The 13423-nt window shown below is 43.3% G+C and overlaps 1 long non-coding RNA gene across 2 annotated transcripts in view; it reads right to left on the bottom strand.

The window, feature by feature from the left end:
- The window catches only part of LOC142751126 (uncharacterized), a 129304-nt gene extending 118507 nt beyond the window's left edge, over positions 1-10797 (bottom strand). For both annotated transcript variants that reach the window (XR_012882716.1, XR_012882717.1), the window contains exons 1-2: positions 10688-10797; positions 9060-9137 (exon numbers count right to left, since the gene is read on the bottom strand). This is a non-coding gene — a long non-coding RNA (uncharacterized LOC142751126). The remainder of the gene's footprint in view (positions 1-9059; positions 9138-10687) is intronic.
- Between the last annotated feature and the right edge of the window lie 2626 nt (positions 10798-13423).

Here is a 13423-nt window from a genome sequence, read left to right as displayed (position 1 = left end):
AGTAGGCCGCCTGGACACATTGCTTTGGCAACGCTAGGAGAGGTAAGTACAGGCCTTTATTTTTTTCTGACAAACATTTTTCGCAGTAGTCAAATATAAGCAGCAAATTAAACCACCCTTTGGTGCAAATATTCGGCCAGATTTCCCTGCGTGCTCTGTGTCGGATACCACAGCGTATCCGACCTGTGTGAACATAGCTTTATTAATCCTTATTAGTGAAGCATTATGAGCCAGTGTTTCACAAAAACCTGTGCAAGGTGCTGCATAAGATAAGTGTACATTATCCAGTTGTTACAGAATTTAACACTGGTATAACATGCCAACAAGTTAACTAAGTATTATTTCCAGATCAAGGAAATCTCAGGGAGACTTCCAGTTGATTTTGTTTAATCAAACTAAGTCAAACTTATGTATTTTCTTCACATTTTAGGAATATTTTTGGGATATATTTGAATGGTTTGTTTCAGGTCCTGCAGCAGCTTTTCAGCCACATGCCAAGCCACGTTCAGACTGTTGCACAAACAGAAATAAAGATAGATAAACATCAGATAAATGTCGGCAGATGTCTCTGACTTCGTTTTTTTAAGCTCCAAAGTCAATTTTTCTTGACATTTTTTGTGTTTTATACATCATGTGCAATCGAAGAAATGTAACTGTATCCCTGCTGTTGAGGAAAGCAAGAGTTGGACATGCTGAAGTCCATCATGCCCATTTCTTTGTTCCCTCAGTTGATAAGTGTCTAGCAGCGGCTTATCCAGGGGCGTAACTAGGAAAGACTGGGCCCCATAGCAAACTTTTGACTGGGCCCCCCCCTCCCCTGGGAGTCACACAACCCCCCCCCCTTGTAGATAGTGCCTTTTTTACAGCCCCCCTGTAGATAACGCCATACAGCCCCCCTGTAGATAACGCTATACAGCCCCCCCCCCTGTAGATAACGCCATACAGCCCCCTTTGTAGATATCTACAGAGGGGGACTGTATGGCGTTATCTACAGGGGGGACTGTATGGCGTTATCTACAGGGGGGACTGTATGGCGTTATCTACAGGGGGGCTGTATGGCGTTATCTACAGGGGGGACTGTATGGCGTTATCTACAGGGGGACTGTGTGGCGTTATCTACAGGGGGACTGTGTGGCGTTATCTACAGGGGGGACTGTGTGGCATTATCTACAGGGGACGGTGTGGCGTTATCTACAGGGGGGACTGTGTGGCGTTATCTACAGGGGGACTGTGTGGCGTTATCTACAGGGGGACTGTGTGGTGTTATCTGCAGGGGGGACTGTGTGGCGTTCTCTACAGAGGGGGCTGTATGGCGCTAACGCCATACAGCCCCCACTGTAGAGAACGCCATACAGCCCCCACTGTAAAGAATGCCATACAGCGCCCCCCCCCCTTGCAGGGAATGCCATACAGCACGCCCCCCTGCAGGGAATGCCATACAGCACCCCCCCCCTGCAGGGAACGCCATACATCGTCCCCAACCCCCCAAAAAAATGCGACCTACAGTGTTGTTGTGTCCTACAAATAACATGCATCCCATATCCACAGGATAGGGAATACATGTGCGATCGCTGGCATTGATAGGGAGAATGGGGGACTGAAAGTCCCCCCAAGTTCTCCATGACTAACCTCTGACTTCCGGCGTCTGTGTCGGCAGCTCAATAAAAATGAAAGGAGCGCTGGTCACGCATGCGCACAAGCGCGACCTGCGCTCCATTCATTTCTACGAAGCTGCCGAGACAGACCCCGGAAGTCCGAGGTTTGTGATGGAGAACTTCAGGGGACTTTCAGTCCCCCGTTCTTCCTATCAATGCCAGTGATCACACATGTATCCCCTATCCTGTGGATAGGGGATACATGTCTTTTGTTTAATGGCAGAGCGGGGAGATACCTCCCTGCTCTGCCGTAGTGATCAGTGGCGTCCCGCTGTAGCAGCCATAGCGGCTGCTAGCGGAGCCTGCGGCCATGGTGGGGGCCCGTGCCGGCGGGCGACACAGGCCCCCTCATGCCGCGGGCCCCGTAGCAGCTGCCACGGCTGTTACGGCGGTAGTTACGCCACTGGGCTTATCCCCTTCCCCACAATGAAATGAACATGCCCGATCAGCCCTAAGCATGCATCTCTTTTAGTTCATTTCATGCAAGCTATGTGTATATTACTGCATTGTAAATTATCCTAACTTGTCTTAATATGATTTCACATGTTTCTGCAACTTGACCCTTGGTCCAAGAGTACACCTGGATGCCATTCTATGGTAAGCGTCAGTTGATGCTCAGAGCTTCAAAGTGATGATACAGAGTTGCACAACGATGTAGCGTTGCTGAATCAGACTTGCAGCTATCGGTGGAAACTTGTCGAAACTGGAGCAGCGCCACAGTGCAGGAAATGTCTGCCACAAGGTGAGGAAATAACTCACTGAGACAGTAATTAGGTTGGCGCTGGCTAACCTGAGGTGCAAAGTCTTCTTCTTGTTCCTCACCCTTAACTTCCACAAGCGGGTGTGGAGTCTGCCAGTTGGATTTCCAGGTCACGGTCTTCAGGATAGGCTTTTGACTACCCCCTTTTTCTGTTCTTTGAACATAGCAGCCATTCCAGCCACCTGCTGGGTGAGTCCTGTGAGAGCCTTTAGTACTCCACTTGCCTCCATCCTATGTCATCCTCTCTTTGGGACTTGGTTATACTGTTAGGGTATGTTCACACGTACACATCCGTAACGGCTGAAATCACGGAGCTGTTTTCAGGAGAAAACAGCACCGTAATTTCAGCCGTAATGGCATGTGCAGGCGTCTTTCGCTGCGTCCATTACGGACGTAATTGAAGCTGTTTTTCCATGGAGTCCATGGAAAACGGCTCCATTTACGTCTGAAGAAGTGACAGGCACTTCTTTGATGCGGGCGTCTTTTTTACGCGCCGCCTTTTTATGACAGCGGCGCGTAAAAAAAATGACCGTCGGCACAGAACATCGTAAGATCCATTCAAATGAATGGGCAGATGTTTGCCGACGCTTTTGAGCTGCATTTTCGGACGTAATTCGGGGCTAAAACGCCCGAATTACGTCCGTAAATAGTGTGTGTGTGTGTGTGTGAACCCAGCCTAACGCTTTCTATTTGATTCTTTGCCCAAGAGAGTACCAGGATGCTGGTCCCTGGCAAGCAGCAGCCATTACTGCAGGGTAGGAATTGGCGGACAACAGACGAGAAAACAATTTCCAGAGACCATTATTTGGTTGGTGCTGTTTAACCTGAGGTGCGTAGTCTAATAAATCTTGCCTGTCTTCATCCTTAACTCCAGCAAGGGAGTGTGAACTTTGCTGACTGGACTCCCAGGTCATGGTCCTCAGGATAGTTCCCAATAGAAGGTTGAGCTGTAGATAGCATGCTTGGTCAAATGGATCTGGGTTTTTAAAGAGCAGTCAGCGTCAGATGCAGAAATAGGTAGCAGGAGGCATGTTCGCGGGTCAGGCCAAAGGTCGGTATATAGGTAATCAAATGAAAGCAGGGTCAAGCAAACACAGGAAATCCACAGGACTATTCAGGAAAATGGCAGAAAACACACCACATGGTTTGATAATAAAGCAAGGACATTAGGGATCAATTCCCCTTGATAGGTCTAAGGATGATGATGTCACGCGCCATGGCTGTGTCTTGTTACTGCATGCTAAGCACAGTGACAGGAGCTGTGGTGTCTTGGCCATGGACCAACACTCCCCCCGCCAAATTTAGATGGAGCGCCTTGGGTGTTCGTGTTGACGCGTGGCTTCCAACAACTTTATTAGAATAGTTAGGCCTCATGCACACGACCGTAAAAACTCCCGTTATTACGGGTCGTAATTACGACCCCTAATAACGGGCTCATAGACTTCTATTGGCGACGGGTGCCTTCCCGTTTTCTCACGGGAAGGTGCCCGTGCCGTTGAAAAAGATAGAACATGTCCTATTTCAGGCCGTAATAACGGCACGGACAGTCCATAGAAGTCTATGGAGCTCTCGTAATGACGGGTGGCTACATGTGTGCACCCGTCATTACGGCAGCGTTGCTAAGCGACGTCAGTAAATAGTCACTGTCCAGGGAGCTGAAAGAGTTAACTGATCGGCAGTAACTCTTTCAGCACCCTGGACAGTGACTACCGATCAGTATAAACCTGTAAAAAATAAAAATAAAAGACGTTCATACTTACCGACAACTTCCTGCTTCCTCCAGTCCGGTCTCCCGCCCGTTGCCTTGGTGACGCGTCTCTCTCGACATCCGGCCCGACGTCCTGGATGACGTTTCAGGCCATGTGACCGCTGCAGCCAATCACAGGTCAATCACAGGCTGCAGCGGTCACATGGACTGCCGCGTCATCCAGGGATGTCGGGCTGGATGTGAAGAGAGGGACGCGTCACCAAGACAACGGCCGGGTAAGTATGAATTTCTTTAACTTTTATTACAGAAAAGGCTGTCCCTTCTCTCTATCCTGCACTGATAGAGAGAAGGGGCTGCCGATTAGTGCAGTGCTATTTTGCCGCCAAAAACGTGCTCGTAAATACGGGTGGAATACGTGTGACACCGGACCCATATTTACGAGCACGGGTTCGTAAATACTGGTGCAAAACGGGTGGAATACGTGTGACACCGGACCCGTATTTACGCCAGTATTTACGGGTGGGAAAAAATACGGTCGTGTGCATGAGGCCTTAGACTGTTTTTTAACCCAAACATAAGTATTTAGCATTTCTAAGTTATTCGGAGATTCGTGCTTCTTCCATAATATTTTTGAAAAACTGAAGTCAAATTGTTGTATTTCTAATTCCCTGGGCATCAGCAGCAGATGAATTCATGCATTTATTCACAGTTCAATGGCGCTGATGCCAAAGCAACATAAGCACAGAGCTCACCATAAACACAGATGTTGTTTATGCATAAATACACATAAATATGCTTACATATCATTTACAGTCAATAGGTATGTAACATACTTACAGTTTTAACTCCTAAACTCAATGACATCAGTATGAGCATGAACAGATCAAAAACACAACAATAGCTTCCTCCTATAAACCAGATGCACTTTGTTATTTACTTTGTTTGCTTGATAGAATATAACACAACTATTATAAAATATCAAATGAAAGGGAACATGAAATGTTCCGTGGTACTGGGACTATAGGTACATCAGTGTTCGCATATTTAGTGTATATTAGATAGTGACCCAAAGCAACTCATTATCCAAAAACTCAAGTAAATCTAATGGATCTGTCTGGTTTATTGTTTTCAGATTTTTTTTTTTACTATCTGCTTATCTACATACTGATGTCCAAAAATAATGTGAATAACAAAAATTAATTGGTTAGACACCTGGGATTTTTTTCGAAATACCATGAAGATGATCCAATGACTAAGCCATTAGAAAAGTAGCAACCCCGTGCTGTCAAGGTTCAAAGCTCTGATTATAGACTAGGATTATGGCTTGAATACAATTATTCTGCAAACCGCATTTTTACAGAAATAGAAACCTTTGATCAAGTGTAGACTGTTGTAAGTATCAAAATGGAGCCATAAATGACAGAGTTCTCTCCATCTTGCTAAATATGGCTTCCCCTGTCGTCTGACAGCTATTACTCCCATCTTCACCATAAATATTGCGGCTGAGTATGCATTTCTATTTAAATGGGAAGAGGGAAATAAGCCACTGGCAGATCCTTAGTTCTCCCGTAGGAACAAAGGATCAGGCATATTTAAATTCAACATACCTGATGCCGCTTTTCTCCAACATCTGCTTTCAAGGGACAGTCAGAAGGACCCATGCACATTCAATTATCGGCCACTCCTGCCACAAATGTTTTATCTAATGGGGCGGGCATCAGTCAGCCCTTAAAACAGCCCCTATGGGTAAGCAATTATTTATATGCAATGTTAAACCTTATATCTGTAGGAAAGGGATTTGCACATTATTAGTACATTTTGACATTGGTTCCCACTATTTGCTTTTTGTTGTGTACAGTGGACATTGTTCCTTTTATACATATTTATACCTTGCTATGGCAATCTGTTTGGCTGTGCTGGGACTGGTCAATTACTATGTGACTCATTATTTATTACATTTTTTTAACATTCTTTTATTTTTGTCGACAGTTTTACATTTGGATATAAAAAAACAAAAACCCAGCAGAGTAGCAAAAAGACGCTCCAAGCGACTAGAGAAACTTCAAAATAAACTAAAATAGTTATGCATGCACATTCCAATTCACATTAGACAGCTAGCTTCTGAGCCAGCAGAGTAAGGATATACATTAAAGAAGGAAAAGAAAAGTATTACAAAATACATACACATCAGATAAAAATACTATATATGCTATAAGAGAAAATGCAAACGATGGAGTAGGCACCACGGCGACCAGAACCACTCAATAACGCACTTCTCTAGGAAACACACCTTCCCAGAGAGAGGATAGAAAATAAAAGCTAAGCCAAAACCCAGAGAACTCCAGCCACTGACATCCCATATCCCACCATAACAAACCCACCTCCCCTCACAAGCTTCCCCCTATCCACATCAGGAATAGCAATTCCACCATTCCCTACTCCGTCCCACAACCCCCCCTGCTCGAGCCCTAGGCATACGATAAGAATTCACCAGACCCACAGAACACCTTCCACTCTTCCCAAACTAAGCCCACATCCCTATATGGCACATCATGAGGCTGCGTAGCCTCCTCCATTCTCTGCAGATGTAATATTTCCTGGAACCATTCCGTAATCGTTGGTGCCCGAACAGTCCTCCACAAGCGAGGGATAACTGTGCGAGCTGCAATTAGTAGGAAGCTAATCAGAGTTTTTGTATACGTTCGAATCGAGCCAGGAAGCATGGATAGGAGCAAAACCTCCGGGGAGTTGGGCAGCACCTGGCCCGTAATCTTATGAATCAGCTCCACCACTCTAGATCAAAATGCATGTATTAAGGGACACCCCCACCAGATATGCAACATCGTACCACCTGTGCTTTTGCAACACCAACAATAATCTGGCACCTCCGGATAAAAGGCGTGTAACAACATCGGGACCCAATACCACTGAGATAAGATCTTATAATTAGTCTCCTGGGCTTTACAAGAAATAGAAAATTTATGACTTAGGACAAAAGCCTTCGACCAATCAGCCACTGATGGGGCAGAGGCCAGATCCCTCTCCCACCCCTTCACAAAGGATGGAAGAGTATCAATACTCAAGTCTTGCAATAGGTTATAAATGAGAGATATAGGCTTAACCGGTGTGGAAGAAGCAATACACAATCGTTCCAGGGGAGTCAAGTCCCTATGCAAACGCAGCTTCATCCTATTAGCATTGTAAAAATGTTGTAACCTAAGAAAATCCCAACGACTCAGTATCGATCTTTCCGACTCCGACAAAATGAGATCCAAGGGCTTAAGGCCTTGGGGCGTCAAAACCTGGTGGAAGGTCAACGGTGAAGGTTTAGATGAGTAAGACAAAAAATTATGACAACACCGGAGGGAAATCAGTATTGTTGGAGATCGACACCAATGAGCCATCTGGAGGTAATACCACGCCCAACCCCCCAAACCTTTTAAAGGTGAGAACTACTTGTCCTGCCACAAAAGAAAGACCGGCACTTTTAGTAGCTGGATAAAAACGCAGTCTAAACAATGGGATAGTGACTAGGTGGACCGGCGCCAAAGAGTCGACTCATTATTTTTGTATGATAATTTTTGTATGTATTTATGTATGTGAATTCTTTTTTTATTTTTTAATTATTGAACAATAAAATTTACATTTTTATATTCCATTACATAGTGTGTGATGCTTATTCTACTCTTATATGGGTTTTGATGTTGTAAGGTGTGGAGTGCATCTCAAGCACTACAAGTAATTTTTTTTTTTAAGTTAAACAGTTAGTGTATACATGATTAAACATTGTTCAAATTTCTTTAATTTTTTCACGAGTCAGGAAATATTATAAATTAGATTCTAATTTATAACATTTCCCAGTGCTGGTCACTAGATGGAGCAATTCCCAAAATTGCAGCATTGGCATGTGGTAAAGCAACCACATTGCTTTATGCTGCAAAATTTGAGAATACACACTCGCTCTAGTGAGCTCACAGAATCCCCCCTCCCTTATCCTGGCTAGTGCCGGGAGAAACGAGGGGATTGAACGGTCAAACCTCCTACACTGTGTGTCGCCATTTTTTGAGCTAACACACAGTGTAGTAGGTTTACATACAGTAGTAATCACACACTAAAACACGTACATACACAGACCTAACTTACCTGCTCCTGCCGCCGCTGCTCCCTCCGGTCCGTCCGCTCCATCTGCTCCCTCCGCTCCAAGTGCACAAGTCCGGAAGCCGCGACCGAAAGTAGTAATCTTACTGTCCGGCCGCGGCTTCCGGTCCACAAGAAAATCGCGCCGGACGTCGCTCGGCCGAAGACCTACAATTTGGACTGTGTGGGAGCGGCGCATGCGCCGTTCCCACACAGACGGCGTACAGCATAGTGGATGGAACGGGCCCCGTTCGCATTCACTATGGGGCTGTATGTGCCGTATTCCATGTCTGTATGTGTCGTTAATCGACACATACAGAGATGGAAAAAAAATGGCAGCCCCCATAGACAAGAAAAAGTGAAAAAATAAAAAAAGTAAAACACAAACACACAAATAAATAAGAAATGTTTTCATAAAACACTAAAAGCAAATTGATCTAAAAAAAAAATTTTCCGCGACAATCGTCCTTTAATACACTAACTTTTATCTCATGTACATGGCTTACTTCAGCTAACCACTTTTGTTAATTAACTGCGTCTTGATCTGAGAAGAAAGAGATGGAATCAGCTTTAGCTAAAATTGATGAGATCCAGAGTTTTTCAAGATTTTAAGAAGCTGCAAACAGACAAGTAATGGTTCTCTCACAATGTCTAGAATGAACATGGCCAATTATCCTTTCATAGAAAAGCATATCATTTATACAATATACAAAAATAGTGGAAACAAATTGTGAAGAAACATAAACATAAAAGTGGTAAAAACAGAAGACCGCACTAGAAAAGTCACACAAAAGAATACCTAATGTTTCTGCACTTTTAGATCTTTGTTTCTTATAATATAGAATAGTCAGTCACATTAGTCTAGACAGGTTAATATCTGAAATATATAAATGGAAAATTAAAGCAACAGATATTGTAATTTCGCAGGGTTCTTGTCAAATGTCATTATAAATAAAAGAGACAACGGATATCGATAAAAACAAGTATTGTGTATTGTGTATTTCAACATGCCCGATCCATTATAGTGTCAGGAGATATACTACTGCTACGTGTGTCTGGCAGCGTTTGTTCGCCCTCTCCCTATTGAAAAAATACTGCTGAACCCCGTGTTAAGTGCCATGGTAAGTTCTACACTATGACACTCATCATTTGCCACCTTGATGGGGCAAAATAATAAAGTGGTGTATTGCTGCTGGACTGTGCACTCCATCACTGATTTATACATATGTCTACACCAAAACAGCATTGTCATTGAGGAATATGTGTAAAGCTTAGTTTAGCTCATAACGATCGCTACTTGCTTAAAGACCCTCGTTTACATAAGGGTTGGCGCTCATCTACAGAGCCTCATTTACATAATGATCGGCGCTTGTTTACAGGCCCTTTTATACGGGCCAAAGCAAACTGTATGGGGATGAACGACTCTAAATACAATCTTTCGGTCCCCAGACAGTCTGCATCATTGGCGGCAGCACATCTCTTTATACAGGGAGATGTGCTGCCGACAATGATGATTTTATAGGCTCCATAAATAATGTCATCAGCCAGAAAAATGAGCATTTGCTCGTTTGTTGGCTGATCGGGCCAATGATCGGAAACGAGTATTCGTAAGACCGCTAGTTTGGCTGATTATTGTCCCGTGTAAATGGGCCCTAAGAGCATGTTTGATTAAATTAGAGACACTAGGTATGCATAGTTGTGTTTGTTTGTAAAATATTGCTAATAAAATTAAATCAAGGGTATTTCCTGCCATGTAGAGGAAACAGCAGTTATTTCCACTTTGCAAAAATACTTTCATTTTGCTCCAGCTCTAAAGAAGCAATTCACATCTCATTCAAAAAAAATTTATGTGATGAATTTTGCTTTTTCTCTTAGTAGACAGTTTTTAGAAAATATAAGCAATAGATTAATATGTAGCTCTAGCTCCAAGTCAAATTATAATTAGGACATCTCGTCATTAAAGTGAACACCATCTTTATGCTGATGCATTTATTCTGTTAAAATTGAATCTCATATAGTTATCCAGAACCCTGATCTTTTCTGATTAGTCCCATGAGATGGAAAAATCTATGGTTGAAGCTGGACACACACACACACACACACACACACACACACACACACAGTTTTTATGCAATTTTTGGCTCAGTTTTTTAAGCCAAACACAGGAGTGGGCACAAAAGAAAAGAGATGCATCAGTCTTCATGTCAGGGGCTTCACTAGCATCGGGCCTTTGGGGCCCAAGCCCCGGATCTTTGGCCCAGGGCCCCGGATCCCCGGCGACTGCCGCATTCGGGTCCCAGCGGTCGTTATTGCCACCCGGCCGCGGCCGCTCGTGCCGCATCTGTAAAAGTTACTATAGTAACTGGGGCCTATGTAATAAAATACACAGGCCACTGTTACTATAATAACGACACATACAGTACTTACCCATCTTCCTTCCCGAGCGCAGCGGAAGTCCTGACGTCTTCTCACGTCATGACGATGCTAGATGGTGTTGGGACATCCGCTGCACCCGGAGCCGATGAGGAATGTTACGGTCTGCTGTGGTCCTGTATCTAAGTCTACCTTGTTGTAAGCTTAGATACAGGGTCTAACAGACCGTGTCACACATGGACACTGTATCCAAGCATTCCAAATGGTATTCTAAGATACATGGCCCATGTTGACCCTGTCTGATGGGCCCTGTATCTAAGCTTACCATATAGTAGGCTTCGATACAGGGCCCCAGCAGACAGTAATCTTATACAGTATAAGATTACTGTCTGCTGGGGCCCTGTATCTAAGCCTACCTTCTGGTAGGCTTAAATAAATGGCCTAACAGACAGTATCACACATGGACCCTGTATCTAAGCCTACCACATGTGTTACTAATGTGTTTTTTTTTGTGTTTTTTTACAGGTTCGGTTGTTGGACTATGTCGGATTCGAGGACTACTTATTTTATTTTCAATAAAATGGTTAATGAGTGTTGTGGCGGGTTTTATTTAAATAAAATATTTTATCTATGTCTTTGTATTTTCTTTTAAGATTTTTACTACCGCTTTAGTAATGGCTGCTGGCTGATTGACAGCGTTCATTACTAAGGTGGGCTTAATGTTAACCGGTGCAGAGGCTAACATTAACACGGATGTCGTCCGTGTGCTGTCCGTGGCTTTTACGTACCCATTGACTTCAATGGGTGACTAGGTGCTTGAAAACACACCGATATAGGGCATGCAGTGAGTTTCACGCAACGGACACTCGCTGCGTAAATACTCAAGTATGTGTGAATAGCCCCATTGAAATCAACGGGTCCGTGGGCTGTGCACAGGACACGGATGAGATTCACACTCGCCTGAATGAGCCCTAAGTCTATCATGTGTGATACTGTCTGCTGGGGCCATGTACCTAAGCCTATCATGTGTGATACTGTCTGCTGGGGCCATGTATCTAAGCCTATCATGTGTGATACGGTTTGCTGGGGCCATGTATCTAAGCCTATAATGTGTGATACCGTCTGCTGAGACAATGCATCCAATTCTATCCAGCGGTGTAGCTATAGGAGCCTTAGTCTTGTAGACATGCTATCTCTGATATATATGTAAAAAAGGAATAATTCCGCAGGGGGGGGGGGGTAAAGTTATGTCTCGGGGCTTGTGCCCCTGCTCTTTTAAGACCCTAGCAATGCCCCTGCTTCATGTTATACCATTCCTTCCTTTTGAATTCACTTCTGGCTTTAGCTAAAAAAAAAATGGAGCCAAGAACTGCATCAATACTGCAGTGAGTGATCGTGGCCTTAGAGATAGTTTAGAGAAAGTTTTCTTTCTTCTGGTATTAAGATTGTATTTTTTCAAAGGAAATCTATCATCAGTAAATTACCTTTTTGTTTTTTTTCTTCAATATCACTTTCTATATTTCTTTCTAATATTCCAGTTTACAGTAGGCTAATACTTCCTATTTTATAGAGTTCACTTTTCAGCTTGTCCTATATAAATCGGAGTTTGGGTCATCTCATTATCATCAGAGAACAGAATTACAATGAAAGGTAACACCTGTATTGTAAAGCCGTAGGCATATACGGTAACACAGGATCACACCATTGGTGTGTTGAATCCTCACCTCCTCTTCCACCTTAGCCACCTCCATTCATAGTGACTTCTGCACATATGACTGAGCATGCCCACAACACTCTCCCATAAAAGTGAAAATGTTGCTTTCTTATGTCCAAGTGACTGCTATAAAAGATGGCTGCCTCCATAATAATGTAAAGGAAAGAGAATAAAATATACTTTTCGAAAAAAACAAAAACAGATTAAAATAATATTTCAGTATGTATTGTTAATCATAAAATAGTGATACATTTAAGAAGCATTACTTGGTCTCTTGACATTATTATTGGTTCTCCCGAAGAAGAGTCAGTATTTTAGTGAGTGTGTATCATTCAAAAGGCACTAGTATTATAAATATAGAGAATGGCTTCAACTCACAATCATGCTGTTAAACTGCAAGGAAGTCATATTATGAGCACTAGCAGGGAGGGATAGATTACGGAAACAGCAGGCAATGCATGGCACACATTTCAAGCAGAGAGATGAAGCAAGCTATTTTAAGTACATTACCTAATATAAGGTTATAGTTAAATGAGGGGACAACATACTATTATACACTAGAGCAAATATGATTTCTATGCATACAAAGATATATATGTATATATAGCAAACAAGAACACTAATGCCACCTAAATCTACTTACAATAGGGAGGTTCTTAGCGCACATTTTGATCAAATTGTGTGAGCCCACCTGCCATGACAAGGCGACCTCTATGAGGTGGGAACCTACTATGCACATAGACGCAGAAGTGAGACTAAACCTACATATACTTGGGGATGGTAGGAACCAGCGTTAAACAAATTAAAATCACCCAGGGCAGAATGGGAGGAGTGCAGGATCAAAAAATGGAGGTAGTCACTAAGCCCACAAACATGAATCACATAAACAACACAAAAGTTTGAACATCACATTCCAACAAAATGAAACAATAAAACGTGTATACAGGTGCAAGAACACCTGTGACTGCAAATTTTTACAGCACACAAGAAAATGGCAACAGCACACTGCGAACACTAATGCCACCTAAGCCACTAAATATATATAAATATGCATTACTGCCAAATCTACTTACAAT

This window comes from Rhinoderma darwinii, chromosome 3, assembly GCF_050947455.1.
Source record: "Rhinoderma darwinii isolate aRhiDar2 chromosome 3, aRhiDar2.hap1, whole genome shotgun sequence".
NCBI classification, from domain to species: Eukaryota; Metazoa; Chordata; class Amphibia; order Anura; family Rhinodermatidae; genus Rhinoderma; species Rhinoderma darwinii.
The sequence above is the reverse complement of the archived record's forward strand: the minus strand, read 5'-3'. Positions and strand labels throughout refer to the sequence as shown.